Below are 23838 nucleotides of genomic sequence, written 5' to 3' on the forward strand. Positions count from 1 at the left end.
GGAACCCCTTCCGGTGACCCGATGAGTACCCGGTACCCACCGAAACACTTCCGGTGTCCAAATACCATCGTCCTATATATCAATCTTTACCTCTCGACAATTTCGAGACTCCTCATTATGTCTGTGATCTCATCCGGGACTCCGAACAACATTCGGTCACCAAATCACATAACTCATATAACACTATATCGTCAACGAACGTTAAGCGTGCGGACCCTACGGGTTCGAGGACTATGTAGACATGACCGAGACACCTCTCCGGTCAATAACCAATAGTGGAACCTAGATGCCCACATTTTCTCCTACATATTCTACGAAGATCTTTATCGGTCGAACCGTTATGACAACATACGTAATTCCCTTTGTCCATCAGTATGTTACTTGCCTGAGATTCGATCGTCGGTATCTCTATACCTAGTTCAATCTCGTTACCGGCAAGTCTCTTTACTCGTTCCGTAATACATCGCCTCGTGATAACTCCTTAGTCGTTTGCTTCCAAGCTTATGATGTGTATTACCGAGAGGGCCCAGAGATACCTCTCCGATACTCGAGTGACAAATCGTAATCTCGATCTATGCCAACTCAACAAACACCTTTGGAGATACCTGTAGAGCATATTTATGATCACCTAGTTACGTTGTGACGTTTGATAGCACACAAAGTATTCCTCCGGTATCCGGGAGTTGTATAATCTCATAGTCTAAGGAATATGTATTTGACATGAAGAAAGCTATAGCAATAAAACTGAACAATCAATACGCTAAGCTAGCGGGTGGGTCTAGTCCATCACATCATTCTCCTAATGATGTGATCCCGTTATCAAATGACAACACATGTCTATGGTTAGGAAACCATAACCATCTTTGATCAATGAGCTAGTCTAGTAGAGGCTTACTAGGGACACGGTATTTGTTTATGTATTCACACATGTATTTAAGTTTCCGATCAATACAATTCTAGCATGAATAATACACCTTTATCATGAATAAGGAAATATAAAATAACAACTTTATTATTGCCTCTAGGGCATATTTCCTTCAGTCTCCCACTTGCACTAGAGTCAATAATCTAGTTCACATCGCCGTGTGATTGACACCCATAGTTCACATCACCATGTGACCAACACCCAAAGAGTTTACTAGAGTCAATAATCTTGTTCACATTGCCATGTGATTAACACCCAAAGAGTACTAAGGTGTGATCATATTTTGCTTGTGAGATAAGTTTAGTCAACGGGTCTGTCGCATTCAGATCCGTATGGTTTTTGAAAATTTCTATGTCTACAATGCTCTGCATGGAGCTACTCTAGCTAATTGCTCCCACTTTCAATATGTATCCAGATTGACACTCATAGACATTCGAATCAGTGTCAAAGCTTGCATCGACGTAACTCTTGATGACGAACTCTTTATCACCTCCATAACCGAGAAAATATTTTCTTAGTTCTCTAAGGATAATTTTGACCGCTGTCCAGTGATCTAATCCTGGATCACTATTGTACCTCCTTGCCAAACTCATGGCAATATGCACAATAGGTCTGGTACAAAGCATGACATACTTTATAGAACCTATGGCTAAGGCATAGGAAATGACTTTCATTCTCTCTCTATCTTCTGCCGTGGTCGGTCTTTGAGTCTTACTCAACTTCACACCTTGTAACACAGGCAAGAACTCTTTCTTTGACTGGTCTATTTTGAATTTCTCCAAAAAATTTACCAAGGTATGTACTTTGTGAAAGTCCTATTAAGCGTCTCGATCTATCTCTATTGATCTTGATGCACAATATATAAGCAGCTTCACCGAGGTCTTTCATTGAAAAATTCTTATTCAAATATCCTTTTATGTTATCCAGAAATTCTATATCATTTCCAATCAACAATATGTCATCCACATATAATATCAGAAATGCTACAGAGCTCCCACTCACTTCCTTGTAAATACATGCTTCACCATAAGTATGCATAAAACCACATGCTTTGATCACCTCATCAAAGCGTATATTCCAACTCCGAGATGCTTGCACCAGTCCATAGATGGATCGCTGCAGCTTGCACACTTTGTTAGCACCTTTAGGATCGACAAAAACTTCTGGTTGCGTTATATACAACTCTTCTTTAAGAAATCCTTTAAGGAATGCAGTTTTGACGTCCATTTGCCAAATTTCATAATTATAAAATGAGGTAATGGCTAACATGATTTGGACTGACTTAAGCATCGCTATGGGTGAGAAGGTCTCATTGTAGTCAACCCCTTGAACTTGTTGAAAACCTTTCGCGACAAGTCGAGCTTTGTAGATAGTGACAATACCATCAACGTCTGTCTTCTTCTTGAAGATCCATTTATTCTCAATGGCTTGCCGATCATCGGGCATGTCCACCAAAGTCCACACTTTGTTCTCATACATGGATCCTATCTCAGATTTCATGGCCTCAAGCCATTTATCAGAATCTGCGCTCATCATAGCTTCTTCATAGTTCATAGGTTTGTCATGGTCTAGTAACATGACTTCTAGGACATAATTATTGTACCACCCTGGTGCGGAACGTGAGCTGTTCGACCTACGAGGTCCAGTAGTAACTTGATCTGAAGTTTCATGATCATCATCATTAGCTTCCTCTCTAGTTGGTCTAGGCATCACGGGAATGGATTTCTCTGATGTGCTACTTTCCAAACTGAGAGAAGGCACAATTACCCCATCAAGTTCTACTTTCCTCCCACTCACTTCTTTCGAGAGAAACTCCTTCTCTAGAAATGTTCCATTCTTGGCAACAAAAATGTTGCCTTCGGATCTATGGTAGAAGGTGTACCCATTTTTTTCCTTAGGGTATCCTATGAAGACGCACTTATCCGATTTGGGTTCGCGCTTATCAGGCTGAAGCCTTTTGACATAAGTGTCGCAACACTACTACAGGATGCTGCTAACGCGACACTATGATCAGAGACCCTTCGATGAAATTGTGTGCGATGCAATAATCACAAACGGTGGTGTAAAAAAAACATCAAAAAAGGTGCAAAACGTTTGCGATGGACGATGCATCAAACACGGTTCAGATTGTAGTTGCGTGTGCGATGCAGGGCATACGGTTCAGTTCAATTAACTATTTGCGATGAGGAGGAACAAAAGAAATGGGCAGCCAGATGGAGGTGTGTGCGATATACAACATACGGTTCACTCGGATGAACTGTTTGTGATTAGGCAACACAAAAGAAACGGTCAGCCAGATCAAGGTGTGTGCGATATACGGCATGCGGTTCACTCGGATAAACTATTTGTGTTGAGACAAGAGAACATAAACGATTCAATATAACAAAATGTGTGTGATACGTGGCAAACAGTCTGTAATCAGAAATGTGTACGAATACCGATAATAACACAGACGGTTGCTGCTAATAAGACGTGTGTGTTGTGCGATGGGATTGCATACAGAACACAACACACACACACACATACACACACACACACACACACACACACACTTATAAGGACATGGTTGCATAACCAAATTAAACATCCAGTTACATAGTTGGCTACTACAACCATGGCATTTGCACACACCAAAGTAAACTATTACAATGCATAATTACATAGGTGGCTACTACACACATGACATTTCCACACACCAATAGAGTAAACTATATATTACATGCATGATTAACTAGCATAAACGATCATCTGATCATCATCTACTTCTTGTGACGCTTGCTTTTCTTGTGGCTCGATTCGGGCTCGTCGATTTGGGTAACAAGGCACTTTCTCATGTCAACGATCCACCTGTGCATCTCGTAGCATGTGTACACGCTCTTGGCCGTGAACCTGAGGTGAGGTTCATCCAGTTGCCGCATCCAGGCCCTGTGCCAGGATAGGGGACTTGTTCTCTGGGCATCCTGCTTCATCTTTTCATAGTAGGGGTCGATGATGGCCGAGGCGAGTTCGACCAGGGAGCCCTTCTTTGTGCTGCCCCAGACCCTGTAGTGGTCACGGATTTCGACAAGGTTCTTGTAGGCCAAGCCTGTAACACTGAGCGCTTTTACATCGTCGGTGGTTTCCACCGTGGCGAACTTGTAGTCGGTGCTGTTGACAAACCTGTTGAAACGGTCGCAAGACTTTGTGGCCATGCAGTAGTGGTAGATGAGGACATGATGGCGCACGCACAACTAGGAGACGACAACCTTCTGATCTATGCCGGGACGACCGGCGGTGTACTGGAGGTCGATGCCGACCACCTTGTACTTGTCTCAAGCAAGCAACTGCTCAACGCTATTAATGTAGTCGTCCACCATGGCCGGGTCGATGGTGTACACCACCGGGAGATCCTTCTCCCTCGCGTGGGTCTCCACTCTATGCTCGCCGAACTCCATTGGAGCGCCGCTAGACATCCCCTCTCTATGTGTCGTCGTGGGTGTGCTTGTTGTGTTGTGGGGCGCGATCGAAAGGTTGAAGAGACTAAGGTTATAATGGCCGCGGGAATTAAGGGGGAAGTCGGACGACCAGGAATATCGGCAGGCCCTGATGGCAGTTCTGACTTGCAGCGCATAACTCCATCGTGCCGCATGTAATTGCATCGTGTGGCAACGCGCGCGGCGCAACCGCATGCATATGGGGCCCCCGACGTGATCGTGCGCACGCCCAACCGCTGGCAGAGCGCGCGCGGAGGGACGCGAGCAGAGCGCTCCGCAGTCACCTCAACGGCGAGCAACCACATATATATATATATATATATATAGCAGTTGAACACGCAAGGAAAAGTTGTCCACAAGCCGAGCACGCCGACGGACGCGAGCAGAGCACGCCGCGGCGCCTAACGGCGAGCACAGTGCACTGTGGCGCCTAACGGCGGGATAGACCTTCATTCAAGCCAATCAACATGTGTTCAAGAAACAAAAATTATCAAAAAGTAGCGAGATAGACAGTGGCAGCACAACTTATAAATTGACGGATGGAGTACTAGTTACAGTGATGTATATAATTAAGCAAAGGGATCGCAGATGTCTTTATTGACTAGAACAAGAATGCAATAGCACAATAAGAATTAAGGCCACGATGATGCAATCGCGGTGGTGGTTACAGGAGGCAAGAAGAAAGATGCATCCATCAACGTACGACCTCCTCATCCTCAACTCAGTGCGCCGGGCCACCGACCGACGGCTTAGGAGCGGCGGCTTTTGTCGCGAGGTCAAGGTGCTTCTCAGCAAAGGCATCCAAGGCTTCCAGCCGGCTGAATAAGGCCAACGTCGTAGCGTCCTCACTGGCCTTGTAGATACCTATGTACATGATTTGCTTGTACACATGGATGTGTAGGTCGACGGATTCTTGCAGGGCGAGGCACCTCGCGGTGAGTGCGACCTCCACGTGAACATTCTTCGTGGCGTCGGCGGGCAGTCGCAGGGCCACCGGTGCTTGAAAGAGATTCCGACCATGGAGGCCGATTAGGGTGGCAGGCAATGAGGAGCCCGGGCGCGCGGGCTAGAGGAGTACGGCGATGTCGTCAGCGAGCTTCTTGACGACGGTGAACCTGTTGGTGGTGCGAACGATCATCTGGTCCAACTGAGAGTCGTAGTTGGCATCGACGGCAGCCATCCACCAGCCGGTCGCCAACACCGTCTGGAGACGATCCACGGTGCCATGTCGCGGGCCGGCATCGCGGACCATCTGGCACAGCCGCTGGCCGCTCGCGCGCATCGCCGCCATGGGTCTGGAATGAGCACTTTTGCTCTTATTAGTGTAGGTGCTTAGGCAAATGCTTAGGTGCGTACGATGTGGTAGATGCATTGGAATGGAGGTGCACCTTTATATGAGTGCAAACTGCGTTGGATTCACATCGTGCTGCCTCTTTTCCTGGTCCTCCTCCCGTTACTTCCCTCATGCATTCACACGATGCTAATTGAAGGAGGATGCATCATTGGACGTTCAACATTTCGGGAATAGCTACCCTCTCCATCGTCTGCATTAAAGCCGCATCGGGAACTGCGCCGCCCCTGTCAAATTGAATAGTACTGCGCTGCCCGCTGCACGCCCGGCTGAACACGCCTCCTCGCCTCCATCTATGCTTAATTACTGAATTTTAGTTGCAAAAATTAGATACTGCTAGTGATTTTTATCTTCATATTTTGAAAAATCGCAGTGTTACAAGGTTGACAAATGGCAATGTTACTATATCAACAAATGTCAATCTTTCTAGTTTGACAAGTGGCAACATAGCCAATATGACAGATGCAAATCTTACCAAATTGTTTGTAAGTGGTTGCACACAGGTCATCCAAACGAACTATTTGCGTTCAAGAGATGTACAAATCCTGCTCTCACTTTTCATACGGGTGTTCTATCTAAAACGTTTGTGATCAAGAGCCATTAAAATATATAGCCATTAAAACCAAGACACGTGGCCTCACGTTTGAGATATTAAAGTGGCAGCTATTTTTTCAAAATGCCTTTGTTGGCTGTTATTCGAGTGCGCCTTCTCTCAAAATGGACAAGAAAAATACCACATCATGTTGGGTGCCATTCCATGATAACATGCCAAGTTTCATGAATTTCAGACGAGTTTTGGATTCACTAGAATTTGAAAACAAAGTATCTCAACGTTTTGCCGGCAATCAACGGTGCCCTGGTGTTTGAAATTCATTCCCATTTCTTGAATTGGACCTAAGCATGCACCCAAGGACAAATATTTGATTTTTCAACCAATTTATATGCACTGGAGCATGTGCATGTAGTTCAAATTTGAATTATGCACATAAATGCATTGAAAACTCAGTTAATGCATAAAAATGTCCAAACGAACCCCGAAAAATCACAAAAATTGACACAATACTCCTGTTGTTCTATGCTGACACGAGAATTTTTTTGAAAGCAATAAGAGGCAATGGATACCGTTTCATCCCCAAAGGTGGGACGTTCCCTACCGAAACCATCATGCTTGTTGTGAGAAGCTCTGGTTTGTAAGAAGCATATACCCAAACCTGCCCCAAATGGGACAAAAACTTTACCATGGGATGTTGATGCCGCTACATGATAGCATGCCAAATTTCATGAATTTCAGACGAGTTTTGGATTTACTAGAATTTAAAAATCAGGTATCTCAATGTTTGTGGCCGAGTGACGGTGGCAGGGTGTTTGACATTCATTCCCACGTCTTGCATGGGACCTAAGCATGCAACCAAGGACACAGATTTGAAATTTCAACCAATTTATATGCATTAGAGCATGTGCATGTAGTTCAAATTTGAATTATGCACATGAATGCATTGAAACTCAGGTAATGCATAAAAATGTCCAAACGAACCCCGAAAAATCCCAAAATTGACACAACACTCCTGTTGTTCCATGTTGACACTAGGAAAAAAATTGATATCGAGAAGAGGCAATGGATATCGTTCGTCCCCAAAGGTAGGATGTTCCCTACCAAAACCATCAGTCTTGTTGTGAGAAGCTCTGGTTTGTGAGAAGCATATCCCCAAACCTGCCCCAAATAGGACAAAAAATTTACCACGGCATGTTGATGCCGGTCCATGATAGCATGCCAAGTTTCATGAATTTCTGATGAGTTTTGGATTTAATAGAATTTAAAAACCAGATATCTCAATGTTTGCAGCCGAGTGACGGTGGCAGGGAGTTTGACATTCATTCCCATTTCTTGCATGGGACCTAAGCATGCAACCAGGGACACAGATTTGAATTTTCAACCAATTTATATACATTAGAACATGTGCATGTAGTTCAAATTTGAATTATGCACAAGAATGCATTGAAAAGTCAGTTAATGTATAAAAATGTCCAAGCGAACCCCAAAAATCCCAAAAATTAACACAACACTCCTGTTGTTCTATGTTGACACTAGGAAAAAAATTGAAATCGAGAAGAGGCAACAGATATCGTTTTGTCCCCAAAGGTAGGACGTTCCCTACTGAAACCATCACGCTTGTTGTGAGAAGCTCTGGTTTGTGAGAAGCATATCCCCAAACCTGCCCCAAATGGGACAAAAAATTTACCACGACATGTTGATGCCGCTCCATGATAGCATGCACGTTTCATGAATTTCTGAAGAGTTTTGGATTTACTAGAATTTAAAAACCAGGTATCTCAATGTTTGCGGCCGAGTAACGATGGCAGGGTTTTTGACATTCATTCCCATTTCTTTCATGGGACCTAAGCATGCAACCAAGGACACGGATTTGAATTTTCAACTAATTTATATGCATTAGAGCTTGTGCATGTAGTTCAAATTTGAATTATGCAAATGAATGCATAGAAAACTCAGTTAATGTATAAAAATGTCCAAGCGAACCCCGAAAAATCCCAAAAATTGACACAACACTCCTGTTGTTCTCTGTTGACACTAGGAAAAAAATCGAGAAGAGGCAACGGATATCATTTCGTCCGGAAAGGTGAAACGTTCCCTACCGAAACCATCACGCTTGTTGTGAGAAGCTCTGGTTTATGAGAAGCTTATACCCAAACCTGCCCCAAATGGGACAAATTTTTTACCATGGCATATTGATGCCGCTCGATGATAGCATGCCAAGTTTCATGAATTTCAGACGACTTTTGGATTTGCTAGAATTACAAAAGCAAGTACGTCAACGTTTGCCGTAGAGCCACGGTGCCATGGTGTTCGAAATTCATCCCCATTTCTTGCATGGGACATAAGCATAAGCCCATGGACACATATACAATTTTACAACCCATGTTGGTGCACCGGAGCATGTGCATGTAGTTTAATTTTGAATTATGCACCTGAAATTGCTAGAAAACCAATTTAATGTATAAAATGTCCAAACGAACCCTGAATAATTCCAATTCTTTTACGACACACATATAGTTGCATGTTCACTCCAGATAAAAGGTCTAGAAATTCAAACACCATCCATTGCCGCTGTGACCCCATTATGTAATTCAAATCAAGACGAAAAATCAAGTAGATCCCACACAGTTTATTATAACCAACCATGTGAGATGCAGCATAAAATATCTTGGAGCACCGTCGGAGTATGACACTTTGCGCGCCAGTTTTTTCGCTGAAGCGATTCCAAATTTTTGGCTTCTGCGGAAATATCAACCTCCCCGCCCTCCCCCTTACCAAAAGCCACATTTCCCCTGTTTCCGACTTCCTTTCCAAGTTGAAACCTTCACTCCATTCTTGCAATGCCGCCTCCTCGCCGGCGACCCTCCTTCACGTTGCTCGGCCTCGCCTATCCAGGCAGGTAATCCACACCCAACCCCATCCTCCTCCTCCTTCAACATCCCACATGCCCCGACCGCCTGCGCGAGCGCGACACCTTCCACCCAAATCACCGACCCCTCCACCAAAGAAGCGCCGCCCTAAGCCATGGTGCACGTAGTATAATCAGGATCTCAAGGAGCATTTGGCAGCGGAGAAGCAAATCGCGTGCGCATGCGCGGATGAGGTCGCTGTTGGATTTCGGGTTCCGGCAAAACCCTTGAGGTTCGAACACTAGGGTGCGCACGAAGATCTCTCCTCTCCCAAGCTCTCACACTCCACGATCTCACGGACTAGCTCGCCGAACCCAAAGAACACGCGGACACAAGATTTATACTGGTCCGGGCCACCGTTGTGGTGTAATACCCTACTCCAGTGTGGTGGTGGTGGATTGCCTCTTGGGTTGAGGACGAACAATACAAGGGAAGAACATCCTCCTGAGGAGAGGTGTTATTATGCATGGTGAGCTGGTGCGTGTGTGAGGATTGCTCGAGATGAGTTGCCTCCTACGGTGATGACTAGTCCTATTTATAGAGGCCCTGGTCCTCTTCCCAAATATTGAGCGGGAAGGGATCCCACAACGGCCAAGTTTGAAGGGGGACAGCTAGTACAACTTATCCTGACAAAAGTAGTCTTTGCCTGCCAAAGGCTCTGGTGGTGACGCCGTCATGGGCTCCACGGTGATCTTCGTCCTGCCGTCCTGCTTGGTCTCGTTGCACCGATATGGAAACCTTTGCGTGATACCTCGGTACTCTTCGCCTGCGCTTGCCCCTTTAGCACCAAAGAGGAAATGAGGACGCTGCGATCGCTGGCACCCGCCTGGCCTTGATCGTCATGGCTTACGTCATTTGAAACCTCGCAAGGTACCCCCTTGCATTGATCTCTCCGCCCCTCACGAGCCAGCCTGGTGAGGCCGGTCCCGAGGAGGTCTTGCATCGTCCGCCTCGCAAGGCTTGTCCCCTCGCGAGGGTCTTGAGTGCTTGCTGGTGAAGATGGGCCATACGGGCCCGCTTGTGGAGCCATGTCATGGGCCGCAGGTAGGCAAGTCTGGGGACCCCCGTTCCCAGAACGCCAACAGTAGCCCCCGGGCCCAAGGCACGCTCGGACTTGGCTTCGAGGCGAAGCCAAAGAGCAAGTGCAGAGCGCCGCATGCCCCAATAGCCTACGGCCTTGGTCGACACGTGGCGGTTGATTGGACATGGGCGTCTCCGCTTCCCCATGCTGCCTTGATACCCGCCTGGCTAGGCGGCCACCGCGGTCTACACGGTTTCCCTCCCATCGTTGCGGTGCAGTCCCCCAATTCTTCCGCTTCCTCGAAGCTCAGCCCCTTCTCCCAATCCGATCTGAGCTCAGTCCTCCCATCGCCATGGCATCGGATCAGACGGAGAAAGGGAAGAAGCCCCTGTCCTCCGCCGAACTACGTCCGGCCATTGAGCCTGCCGTTGGCAGGTCGCTGGTGCTCAACCAAGAAGCCATGGACAAGGTGCGCCCCATGCTTGCCTCCAGCTTCAATGAGTGGGGAGGGATGGTGGCCTGGCCTACGTCTCGAGCTCGTGTCGACAGGACAGCCACCAAGGTCCCATTCGTCATTGACGCCCTTTGGGCTGGCCTGGTTCCTCCTTTCTCCGACTTCTTCAACGCAGTGCTTGCCCATTATCAGATCCACATGCTGCACCTTGATCCCCAATCCGTGACACTTCTCGCCGTCTTCGCCTTTGTTTGTGAGGCCATGGTGGGCATTGCTCCTTCCGTGGCCCTTCTCCGCCACTTCTTCTCGTTGCACCTGATTGATCCCCGACAGAGCTCCGGATGCCTGAGCTTCCAGGCCGTGGCGGCGATGGCCGGCGTGGGGATTGACTTCGAGCTTCCACCATCCACGAGCGGGTTTCGGACATGGTGGGTATTTGTTGATGTCGGAGTGCTCAGCCCCCTGCTCTCTTCTCCGTCGGCGCCCGCCATTCCCAGCTCCGGTTGGTGCCACCAAAGGCTCGCCGATTCGCGCCTTGTCTCCGTCTGGCTTAGGCTGAAGAGGCTAAAAGACCTTGGCATGATTGCGCCTATGGTGGTGAAGGAGTTCGTCCGGCGCCAAGTTGCTCCGCTTCAGCGCCATTCTCGACCGATGTGGGCCTTGCTCAACAGCAAGGACCACATGAGACATCAGGAATCCAGGCTCCCCCTTGAGGCGCGGCGAACGGTGCTCGAGGTCCTGACACGCGTCCCATTGCCAGACAACATGCCAGGGAAGAGCTGTCTTCTATACCGCTGCTTGAACAAGGCGGGATTTGTGGAGCACATGCCCTCCTTCGATGAGTGGGGGCTGCGTCCAGTCGGCCTTGTGGGGCCCCGTGAGAACCCCAGCATCATGGTTCCTCTCCTTGCCACCAGCCCCGATCTTGCCCCAAGAGTGGACGCTGGGAGGCAAGCACCGTCGGAGGCCGGGGCACGGGTGCCGAGGTGTCGATGCTGCCTGAGGCTCCCGAGGTGTCATCCTCGGGAACCCATGATTCCTACGCCGGGGCGGCAGCTGGAGGGGCGACGCAGTCCGCTACTCCTAAGGTCGAAACTCCTGAGGCCTCGGCAGGTCGTCGCGAGGCGGAGCCCGATAGCTTCCCCCAGCTTGGCGCTCCTAAGGCGGTATCCTTGGGTGCTTCTCCAGTTTCGCCCCGTGATGTTCGCCACGTCTAACACTTCGGTCGGCTCCATGTGGACTTTGAGGAGCTCCGCAAGAGGAAGGGATCCCCAAGCTACAACAGTGGTGCCTTCGGGTAAGTACCTTGCCTCTGTCATCGCCATTGATGAGTAAGTACCTTGCCTCTGTCATTCCTTGTGTGCTGCTTCCCTTCCTGACGGAGGTTCCCCAGGATCCCTTCTGCCGAGGCCGCGGAGCCTCGCGAGGAGTAACCTCCTTTCGGCTCATCTTCCCCGCCAGCCTTGAGCGCCCCAAGCCTACAAGCTGCCCCTGGCGCGGGGTCCGCCGGAGGAGCAAGCCTGCCAGCGGGGCACCTTGAGCTCGTGCCTTCGCCGTCTCCCCTTTGCGGCCTTGCTTGGAGTGCGGCCAGTGTGCCAAGGGCCCCTCCTCTGATCGTGGACGTCGGCTGGTTGGCTTCGATCCTGGGATCCTCTTCAAGCGGCGAGTCTCCACTCATCCGGGCCCCTCGCGAGGCTTGGCCGGCAGCCAGGCGGGTGCCAGCCCCCAGCCCCCTACTGAAAGGGGGCGAGCCGCTTCGGGCCCCGTCCGCGCCCCCCGCGGTGGAGGATGGAGTCGGCAGCGTGCTTAGATCGGCGCACGAGCTCTTTCGAGATGCGATGGACGCGATGAACCGGCTCGGCGAAGAACTCATGGACGTAGACGCGCGCTTTGTGGCCAAGGGTCTTCGGCCGTTGGAGGAGCAGCACAAGTTGAAGGTGGCCATCAACCTCGGGCGCCATCAGTGCAAGCTTGACAATGCGAAGGCCGAGGCATCCCTCGCGACCTCGCGTGAGGCCTGCTCCCGAGCCTTGGAAGAAGCCCGGGAAGCTGACCGGCGCCGCGAGATCGCAGAGAAACGCGCGTGGGAGCTCCAAGCCTGGAGCGCCACCTTGGAGCATGAGGTGGAGGCGCGCCAAGCCACCCTTGCATCAATGAGGGGGACGCCTGCTGAGGAGGAAGAGATGCTGAAGCGTGAGGAAGCGCTAGCGCTAGAAGCTATGGAGCGCAGCCTTGAGGCCCGGGTGACGAGGGAGCGCCAAGTCACCCAAGTGGAGGATGCTGTTGGTGCGCGCGAGGCCCGGGTCCAGGGGGAGGTCGACCGCCGCGTGGCTGAGGCTCGCGCAGATCTTGTGGGCAGGTACAACTTGAAGCTGAGGCGCGTTGAAGCCAAGGCTGCAGGCAGGACTGCTGCCCGCAAGTCTAAGCTGGCTGAGGCGGAGCGGCGCGAGGAGGCCGCCGCAGCCGCCCTGGTCTCGGCACAGGCTGAACTAGCCTCCGCACGCACCGAGCTGTTCCCTCTTCAGCAGCGGGTTGCCGACACCGAGTCCATCGCGCGGCAGAACAGGGAGGAAGTGCTTCAGCACCGGACACTGGAGCGCGTGCACGCCCCCATGCTCCAGGGCCTCAGGAACAGGGCCAACATTGCGTTGGGCCACATCTGCGATGAAAATGCCCCTCATCCCCACGCGGACGACTACGCCAGTCACCTCTGCTTCTTCACCGAAGTGGTGACGCGCCTGGAGAACCGTTTCGAGAGAGCTCGCCAGCTTGTTGAAGAGAGGAGCCGCAGCCTACTCGGGCGCGCGTTCTCCCGCGTCTTCAGCCATCTCCAAAACACCTATCCCAACTTCGACTTTGATGCCGCCATTGCCCCAGTACCGGAGGCCATCCAGGGCGACCTGGCGCAGTGGGTGGAAGACAATGTGGACGTGCTGGTCAGGGCCTTCGCTTCCGAGGACGACGCGGTGGTGATCGCGGCAGATGAAGGCGACGTGGTCGACGATGGTGATGGCGGAGCCGTCGAAGGTGATGGTGATGCCAGCGACAGTGATGACGATGCCAGCAACGCATCTGAAGGCGACCCAGGGGACGCAATGAGCAACATGTCCGATTGTTTTCGTGTTTCCCTGCTGTTTATCCTGCACGCAAAAGCTCGGGCGTGGCCCAGAGGTTGTAAGAGCATTTTGTGAGGGGGAGCCCCTCATGTAAACAGATTACTGCCCCTATTCTTTTGGGCTAAGCTGAATATGCACCTTCATGAGCTCACGAGTCCCGTGGCGAGTTTGCTGTTGTATTTTACCTTAGCCTGGGCAGGTTCCGAACTGACTCATGAGGTTGTGAGTTCCTGAGGAGCCCCTGAGGAGCCTTCTAATCCACCTGAGAGGGCCTCGCGAGAGGCATGCGCCAGCCATGGCGTGACTCGTGTGTGGTGCGCGTGTGTTATGCCCAGCCCTGCTCGCGAGGGGCTCGCGAGGGGGAGGCAGTAAGCGCGAGCTCTGAAATAAGGAAAGAACCAGATTGCAAGAAATAGCACGAACGAGAAAAGGCACCCCCCGCGCATCAATGAAAACTCAACTCCAACTTAAATCCAAAGCCAAAAAGCAAGGCTATAGAAAAGAGGTTAAAAGCAAATGGCCGCGTCCGGCGCCTAGTCTAGTCTTCTTGTCTTCGAGTCTTCTCACCAGTGCAGAGCTAAGTGCTGCCACTAGGACGTGGGAGGGAGCCCCCGAGGCCCGAGGGCGGCACTCCTGAGGCTCCGGTGCATGTACAGCCCCACTCATTATTACGTGAGAGTGTCACGAGCGGAGACCTTCATAGGCGTGAGCCTTACTTCATATCGCCAGACGAGGGCCCCGCCTTGCGTCACCCTCCACCACCGTTGGGACGACCGGAAACCAGGATGGCGCCAAAGGGGGCAAAGGGGACGCCAGCAGCGCCCTCGGCGACCACAGGTCCTCTGCCGGGGGAAGGCTCGCCGGTGCCTCCCCGACAGAGGGCCTACCTCTGTGCAACGCCTCACTCCGTGCGACGCGGGGAGGGGCCTTGCTCCTGGCTCCTCCCACGCAGCCCCCAGTGAGCTTCTCCTGGTGGGACGGATACCGTCGTGCCGGAACCATCGCCTGGCGCTGTGACCTGATTCACTTGCGATTCATGGTTAGTGTAAGCCTGCCCCTGAGAGATTAGTGGTACCTTGTAGCTGTTGTCGATGGCGTGCTGGGCGGGGCTCTCGGGCGGCTCCTGGAAGGCCTCAGCTCCTAGCGCCTCCTCTTCCCAGCCTGGCTCGAGGAACGAGCCGGGGTCATCTTCCGGCGTGTACTCCTAGTTCATCATGCGGGGCACGTGGGCCTCTGAGGCCGTTGCCCCGAAGACCTCGCCGAAGTGCCCCACGCTCCTTGTCGCCCGGCCCATCACGCCGTCCTGAGGATGGTAGGGTAGTGCCCCGCTGGGGCCGTGTGCGGTAATGCTCGTGCCCGCACCCATCGGGGGTGGTGCGGGTGCGATGGGGCGCCCTCCGCCGTGGGTCGCGCTGACGCGGCGAGGCCCGCCGTGGGATCCGGCCGCTGCCTGGGGCGTGAGCTAGTAGCAGAAGGGCGACGCGTTCCAGCAGTGCATCCCGGCCGCTCTTCATCAGTCGGCACCACAGCAGCTCCCTTGCCACCGTGAGTGGAGCTCGCATGTTCGCCTGCTCCCGCCGGGTGTGCGGCTCCGTCGCTGCGGCGTGGCTTGCGGCCCTTGCAACAGCTCGCGCCTGTCGCGGAGTAAGGGTGGACGGCGCCTGGCCGCGCCGCCCGCGCCCTGCAGCTTTAGGTGGCGCTCGTGCCGCCTGGAGCGTGGGGTTGAGGTCATCCTGGGTGGACGACGCCACCCGGGCTGGCCAAGCTGCCCAGCGGTCGGCGTTGGTTCTTGGGTCACCGGACATCGGAACCGCGGAGCGTCAGTGGATCAACTAGCGGAAGAGAGGCTCCGGCGCACCCCCTACCTGGCGCGCCAAATGTCGGATTTCGGGTTCCGGCAAAAGCCTTGATGTTCGAACACTGGGGTGCGCACGGAGATCTCTCCTCTCCCAAGCTCTCACACTCCACGATCTCACGGACTAGCTCGCCGAACCTAAAGAACACGCGGACACAAGATCTATACTAGTCCTATTTATAGAGGCCCTGGTCCTCTTCCCAAATATTGAGCGGGAAGGGATCCCACAACGGCCAAGTTTGAAGGGGGACAACTAGTACAGCTTATCTGGTGGTGACGCCATCTTGGGCTCCACAGTGACCTCCATCCTGCCATCCTGCTGGTCTTGGTCTCGTTGCACCTATATGGGAACCTTTGCCTCATGCCTCGGTACTCTTCGCCTGTGCTTGCCCCTTTAGCACCAAAGAGGAAATGAGGACACTGCGATCACTGGCGTCCGCCTGGCGTTGATCGTCATGGCTTACGTCACGGGAAACCTCGCGAGGTACCCCCTTGCCTTGATCTCTCCGCTCCTCACGAGCCAGCCTGGTGAGGCCGCTCCCGAGGAGGTCTTGCGTCGTCCGCCTCGCGAGGCTTGGCCCCTCGCGAGGGTCTTGAGTGCTTACTGGTGAAGATGGGCCGTACGGGCCCGCTTGTGGAGCCATGCCGTGGGCCGCAGGCAGGCAAGTTCTGGGACCCCCGTTCCCAGAACGCCGACAGTCGCGATGGCTGTCATCCGTGCCGACTCCCAGATCATGGAGGAGCACCTCGCCGTCGAGGCCACCGTCGCCGCCTCGTGTGCCGACGCTGCGACGCGGATAGTTCGCGGCATTTTCTCGAGGCCACCATCGGTGCCTTCGACGAAGACTACAAGGTGTTTTCTCTGCGTGCATGTGCTTACCTCATCTCGAGAGCCAGCAGGTTGGTGCCCAGAGTGGCTCAGGCAACTCACCACTATGACAAGGGCACCCACGATGCGGAGGCCTCGCCTTCTTCCATGTCCAAGGAGCCAATCGTCATCGATATCTCCGACAATGAGGAGTAGCTTGTCTTATTAGCTCACTATAAGGACCCATGTTCAGTTTGCTAGCTACTGCCTTTCCTTAACAAATTCTAGTGGATTGTGCTATCTACTTTTACCTTGCAATCTTCTGCTCTAGAGTATATGTTCTATATGTCGTGCAATGTGGTGTTCAGTTAACTGTTTGGTTCAATTCTGCAAATGTGATGTTCAATTCTTCAGGGTGCAATTTTCCAAGTTGTCAAGCATGCTTGGTTTGGTTAACTGTCCGATCTTCTATTAGGAGTATGTTATATTGTGCAATGTGGTGCTCAGTTAACGTTTGGTTCATTTGTTGTCGTGTTTGGTTAACCGGTTGGTTCAATTCTGCAATGCGATGTTCAATTGTTGTTGGCAATTCTTGTGGGTGCATTCTGTTATTGTATACCATGTGAGAAATAAATCAAATTTGGTTGTACTAAATACATGAGAAACAAATACAATTGCTATGTTTCCAAGTTGTTAAGCATGCTTGGTTTGGTTAACTGTCTGATCTTCTATTAGGAGTATGTTATATTGTGCAATGTGGTGCTCAATTAACGTTTGGTTCATTTGTTGTGGCGTTTAGTTAGCTGCTTGGTTCAATTCTGCAATGCGATGTTCAACTGTTGTGGTTGCATTCTGTTATTGTATACCATGTGAGAAATAAATCGAATTTGGTTGTACTAAATACATGAGAAACAAATACAATTGCTATATTTCCAAGTTTTTAAGCATGCTTGGTTTGGTTAACTGTCTGATTTTCTATTAGGAGTATGTTATATTGTGCAATGTGGTGCTCAGTTAACGTTTGGTTCATTTGTTGTGGTGTTTAGTTAGCTGCTTGGTTCAATTCTGCAATGCGATGTTCAATTGTTGTGGCTGCATTCTGTTATTGTATACCATGTGAGGAATAAATCAAATTTGGCTGCACTTAATATATGAGAAACATATACAAGTGCTATATTTCCTAGTTCTTAATCACGCTTGGTTTGGATAAATGGGTTTTCCATGTGGCTTGAATTAATCTGATGAATTTGCAATGTGCTTATTTATCATCAACATATTTTACTGATAGCATGCGAACCCTTACTTAACCTGATGACTAACTACCTTATATGTGTTGCAGGGAAACAATGGGAAGCACTGAGGTTTGCAAGATGGTACTAACTATTATACCTTGCCTTTTTTTTATTCCTTTGACCCATTTCCAATATAGAGAAGATATTTATGCACGTCCTTGTTTTCAGGGTTCACTGATGATTACCTCTCAAACCACCTCTGTGGTCAGGAGGCGAGGAATGTTTTCATACAACACCCATGGTTCAATATTGAAGTGTTCCTGAAGAGGTCTAAGGATGGACGGTCAATCATCCACAGGCACTGGCCTAAAGTTGCAAAGACCTTCAACATGAATGAAGGCTCAATATTCGCCTTCGCTTCAGCAGATTTCCAGATGAGATGCATCTGTCTATGTACCGTCTATGATGCTAATTTCGAAAGGTTCTAGATGTTGCAGGTGAAACTTGGTGCTGGTGCAGTTGTGTAACGGGGTAGCTGAGTGCTAAAGCCATATCATGTTGTACTCGGATGTATTTCAGTTATGAAATCCTGCTTCCTTAATATGGAAATGAAATATATTATGTGCTTAATATGAATGTCAATTATATTAGTAAATGGATTATTAATAATAGGGCAATTAGCCTGCTAATTGGCCAATTAGCTTGCTAATTGGGTTTTCCTATTGCAAACGGTTATTGAGAAAACACCATGGGCGATGACCTCAGGCAACACACACAGTTTCTAGGAATAAACGATGTTGGATCAATGAACAATCACACACGACATTCTCTTGAAAACTGTTTGCGTTACGCCACCTTGCGCAAACGTTTTCCTTGGAGTGACTGTGTGAGATGTATATACGAATGGAAACGTTTAGCGGGGATTGACTGTGTAGGATGTACTTACGACCAGAAATGATTTCACCTGTATAATTGTAATTTTAGCACTATTGTACGTATAACCGTATTTGGTCGCTCGCCGGCCGCACATGACCTCATTTTGCCAAGCGTGTGTGCCGGGAGGGCATATCCCCGACAGTTTCTGGGTCGTGTGGGAAGGACCCCCCTATCGCAGTCACTCACTAGGTGACGGTTCCGAACGCCGTCGCGGAAAGGGGTTAAAAAATGTTTGTATAGCACCGATGTGTACCAGTGCAACCCCGAACTTTAAGAAACGACAACTTAGCTTTCTTGCCAAACCATAGTTCATACGGTGTCGTCTCAATGGATTTAGACAATGGCCTATTTAACGTGAATGCGGCTGTCTCTAATGCATAACCCCAAAACGATAGTGGTAAATCGGTAAGAGACATCATAGAATGCACCATATCCAATAAAGTACGGTTACGACATTCAGACACACCATTATGCTGTGGTGTTCCAGGTAGCGTGAGTTGTGAAACAATTCCACATTGTTTTAAAAGAAGGCCAAACTCGTAACTCAAATATTCGCCTCCGTGATCAGATCGTAGAAACTTTATTTTCTTGTTACGATGATTCTCCGCTTCACTCTGAAATTCTTTGAACTTTTCAAATGTTTCACACTTGTGTTTCATCAAGTAGATATACCCATATCTACTCAAATCATCTGTGATGGCCAAAAAATAACAATACCCGCCACATGCTTCAACACTCATCGGACCATACACATCTGTATGTATTATTTCCAATAAGTTATTTGCTCACTCCATTGTTCCGGAGAACGAAGTTTTAGTCATCTTGCCCATGAGGCATAGTTCGCAAGTATCAAATGATTCATAATGAAGTGATTCCAAAAGTCCATCCATATGGAGTTTCTTCATGCCACTACAAAAAAATACACTTCCGTGATGATACGTGTTTGTCACAGTAGGTCACGTTTTCTGTCATGCATGTACATCCATGACGATTTTATGACAGAATCAAGATAGTAATACCTGTGCTGTCCTAGAAGTGTTCCATGACATTACCAAAATTATCATCACAGAAGTGTCCACTTCCATGACGATAAATCGCGCGTCACAGAAGTGCTTTCGTCAAGGGTGACCGACACGTGGCATCCACCATAACAGGTCGCCGTTAAGCTATCGGATCCGGTTTTGGATCCGATAACCCGTTAACAACCCAGACCAATGGGAAATTTCCACGTGTAAAATTCTGATTGGCCGGAGGAAACACATGTCAGCTCGTTAGTGGGTCAGATAGGCGCCTATGATATGTCGACACGTGCGACGGCCCACCACTGGCCCATTTAGCTTACAAAGGCCGGCCCGTTTGACTTGGTCAAAAGTTAGCGGGCTGGCCCATGAAAAGCTTGTAAACGGTCTTTTCACAAATAGCCCATTTTACGACCCGGTAACTCACGACCCATTAGGGCCTTCCCGAAATCGGCCCAACAACATCATGTGGGCCATCGAATATAACACCAGCCCATTTCACTTTTGGCCCACGTATGGCCCACGACGTCTTTCAGCCCATATGAGGCCTTCGTATCTTTAGGCCCTTTAGAGGCCCACGGTGACTCTAGCCCATAATGAACAGTAAATTCCTTTGTACCCGTTAACGGCCCATGATTCACATGGGCCGTTTCCAGCCTGTGTTAGCTTTCGGCCTACTGACAGCCCATACGTTCTTGGGCTCCTTTCCGGCCCTCAATTACTTCTGGCCCGTTACTGGCCTGTTCCCCTAATGGGACAAATTCGGCCCGTGGCAAGAGGCGGCCCGTTTCTTGCCTGTTAACCCGTTGCGCCGTTTCCAGCCCGTCCTATATTCTGGCCCATTAACGACCCGTTATGCCTGTGACAGAATTAAGCCTTTGTTGTCCTCTGGCTTGTTAACGGCCCGTTACTGTGCTGGGCCGATACCAATTACGCCCGTTTACGGCCCATGTAGACCCATTTATCTGACGGCCCGAGACCCACCGATTCTACGGCCCTGTTGGAGGCCCATTTATTGACGGCCCGTAGGAGGCCCATGGATCCTATGGCCCGTAGCAGGGTCAAGGTTACCACGGTCCGTATATGGCCCATGGTTGTTGCGGCCACTAGCAAACCAGGGAAAAAGAAGACTAGGAAATAAATAAGCCCGAAACTAACGCTAGGCTATTAAGGCAATTGCACAGATTACATCCACTCGGCATCAAAGATCGCCACTAGTGCAAATATAGGGAACACCCTACACTATACAAAAATGGCTTGCTATTTTGTTCAGCCGGTGGCGGCACGTTAAGAACAAATTTTGTATCGCAACAAAAAAAATTACAATTATAAAACAAAAGGAAGGTTGGTGTCGGGGAAGTGTCACGGCAGATGTCCTCATGGAAGGACTTAATTGTGGAGCCATTACGATGTGGTTAGCTTCAAGGAGTTAAACAGGATAAAGGACACGAGGAGTTTATACTGGTTTGGCCCCTTGTGTTGAACGTAAAGGCCTAATCCAGTTTGAGGTGGTATTGCTAGGGTTTCGATGACCAGGGAGCGAATACGCTTTGCCTGGTTCTCGATCTGTTGTTTTCTTTCCCTAAGCCGCTGCCGGGTCGTCCCCTTATATACACGGGTTGACACCCTACGGCCTACAGAGTCCCGGCCGGCTCATACAACGTGTCCGGCTCGGTGACTTATCTTACATGCCTTACAATACAAGTTTACATATACATGGCGGTTTATACTCGTGGGCATTAAGCCGCCTTCGGGTTTGGGCCCTCTAATAAGCCTGTCTATGAACCGTCATCTTTAATATATACTTGGGCTTCATTGAGATGAACCGCCATAAGGATGACCCGGCCCCGCCTGGGTGGGTCATATCTGATAGTCATATCCCCAATATTAGGCCCCAGGTTGATTTGAACTTGTTCATGTCAATCTTCAATACTTAGAAAAATCCTTCCTCATCTTTACTGTGAAATATTGTAACCCGCCATGACGTCATCTCTGGAAATTGTGGTAACCCGTCGTGACGTCACCTGTGATTAATACTACACAGAATCCAAATCTTAATAAATCTCTTTCTTTACTGACCCTCTAAAATCGAGGCGCCCACGCCGTCACATATCCATTTCTTTGTTTCCTTGATTCCCGCGCCTGTCGTTTATCCTTCCAGCTTTATAAATAGGGCCATGGGTTCCCCTTTCATTCTCCCCCCTTTTCCTTCTCGACTTCTCCTTCTTCCCCGCGACGCTCCAGTGCGGCCGAGCTCCGCCGACGTCAACCTTCATCTCCGACCTCGACACCAGCTGCTGCATCACCCTGAACGGACCAGAGCACCGCGGCGCCTCTCCGCTGTTTCATCAGCATCAGTAAGTCCTCCTTTTCGTCGCCATAGATCTGTCATTTGGGTTTCAATGTTCATCGGTGTTCGTCGCTGCCCTTCTTTTTTCTTGCTTAGATCCATGGCTTAGATCCAAAAAAACCACATTAATCTTGCGCGGCAGTAGTTTTAGCACCTATTTTTGATACTAGAGCATATCCTCATCGCGGAAGATCTCCTCTGGGGCACCTCCGCTTTTCTGCTACTGCATCCGTAGGTTTAGAATTTATTTCCTTTTTGTGAAGAGTTGCAGATCCGAACTTATAACCTTAATCTGTGGAAACTGTTTGTCTCAACACTTAGTAAGATTTACGATTGTCAGGTCTTGAATACTAGTACCTGTCATGGCGGCTTACATCCCCAGCTTATACTTACTCATATATCTTTAGTCCTCACTTAAGCCACCATGCTGAGTATATGCTGTAACTGTTTAACTTGTGTTTTCTCCAACTGATTTGAACCGGCAATATTTTTCCTTTCCTTTAGGCCTTTTCTGCTCACCATGCCGCCAAAAACAGTCTACACATGCAATTGGGTCCCCTCCATCGTCACTGACGGCACATTTAAGGACTTTGTCAAGGTCGGGTATCTGCCCGCAAAGAGTGTGATGCATTACCGTGCTCCTGACCCGAGCGAAGAAAAACCACAACCGAAAGATGGTGAAGTCATCATTTTTACTGACCATATGAACCGGGGCTTCTCACCACCGGCTCTAAATTCTTCCGGGACGTTCTGCACTTTTTTCAACTCCACCCTCAAGATATCGGACCCAATTCCGTGTCAAATATCTGCAACTTTCAAGTCTTCTGTGAAGTATACCTCCAAGAGGAGCCCAGCATCGATCTCTTTAGAGAATACTTTTATTTGAACGGCCAGGCTGAGTTCACGAACGGGCCCATCTTGGAACTTGGCAGGATCTCGATTCAACACAGAAGAGATGCTATCTTCCCTTATGCATGTTTGCCAAGTCACCCCAGGGATTGGAACCAGACGTGGTTTTATTGCAAAGACACTTCTCCGGCTAACGAGAATCCACTGCCGGGTTACCGTGTCGAGCGCTTAGACCCAAAGCACAATCTTCCTGAAAAACTTGCTCCTACCATTGTGAAGGTTAAAGCTCTGCTAGGAAACGGGCTAACTGGCGTTCATTTAGTCAGGTGTTGGGTTTCTTGGCGGATCATACCCTTGAGCCGCCGCACCGGCTTAATGTGTACTTACACTAGTGGTGTAAAGGATTCACTGCGCCATAGCTCTGCACCATTAACTGATGAAGCAGTAAATGAAATGGTTAAGTCTCTTCGGAATGAAGATCCGGAAGATTGTGTTAAAGTGGGTCTGGCCCCTTTCTGCAAGCTTAACTCGCTACCATATGTGCGTCTCTGAATTTACTTATCTTGACCTCATCATTCAAATACCTGACTAACTCAACCCTTAATAACCTTTGCAGGCTAAGTCTGATTTTTGGAAAACGGAGTATGATCATGAGGCTGCTAAGAAGGCCAGGGCTGCCAAGAAAGCCGCCAAGAAAGCTGCCAAGAAGACCACCAAGAGGAAAAAGTAACCCAGCGCCTCTGAACTGCTGAATCTGGATGACACCTCTGAGTTGGAGGTAGCCCTAGATTCTCTTGGCTCATTTTTCAATCATCTTATTGACTCTGACTATTACCAGGATGACACGGGAGCCAGCCAAGCAGCTGAATAAGAGGTAACTATCATTTCCTCCGGCTAAGACTCTTTGCCAAGACAGAAACTTTGCAAGTAACCTGGAAAGTAAGGTTTTCACACCCCTTGGCTTATCTAGATCCTCAATTTCTTTTG

This window comes from Triticum aestivum, chromosome 6D (assembly GCF_018294505.1).
Source record: "Triticum aestivum cultivar Chinese Spring chromosome 6D, IWGSC CS RefSeq v2.1, whole genome shotgun sequence".
NCBI classification, from domain to species: domain Eukaryota; kingdom Viridiplantae; phylum Streptophyta; class Magnoliopsida; order Poales; family Poaceae; genus Triticum; species Triticum aestivum.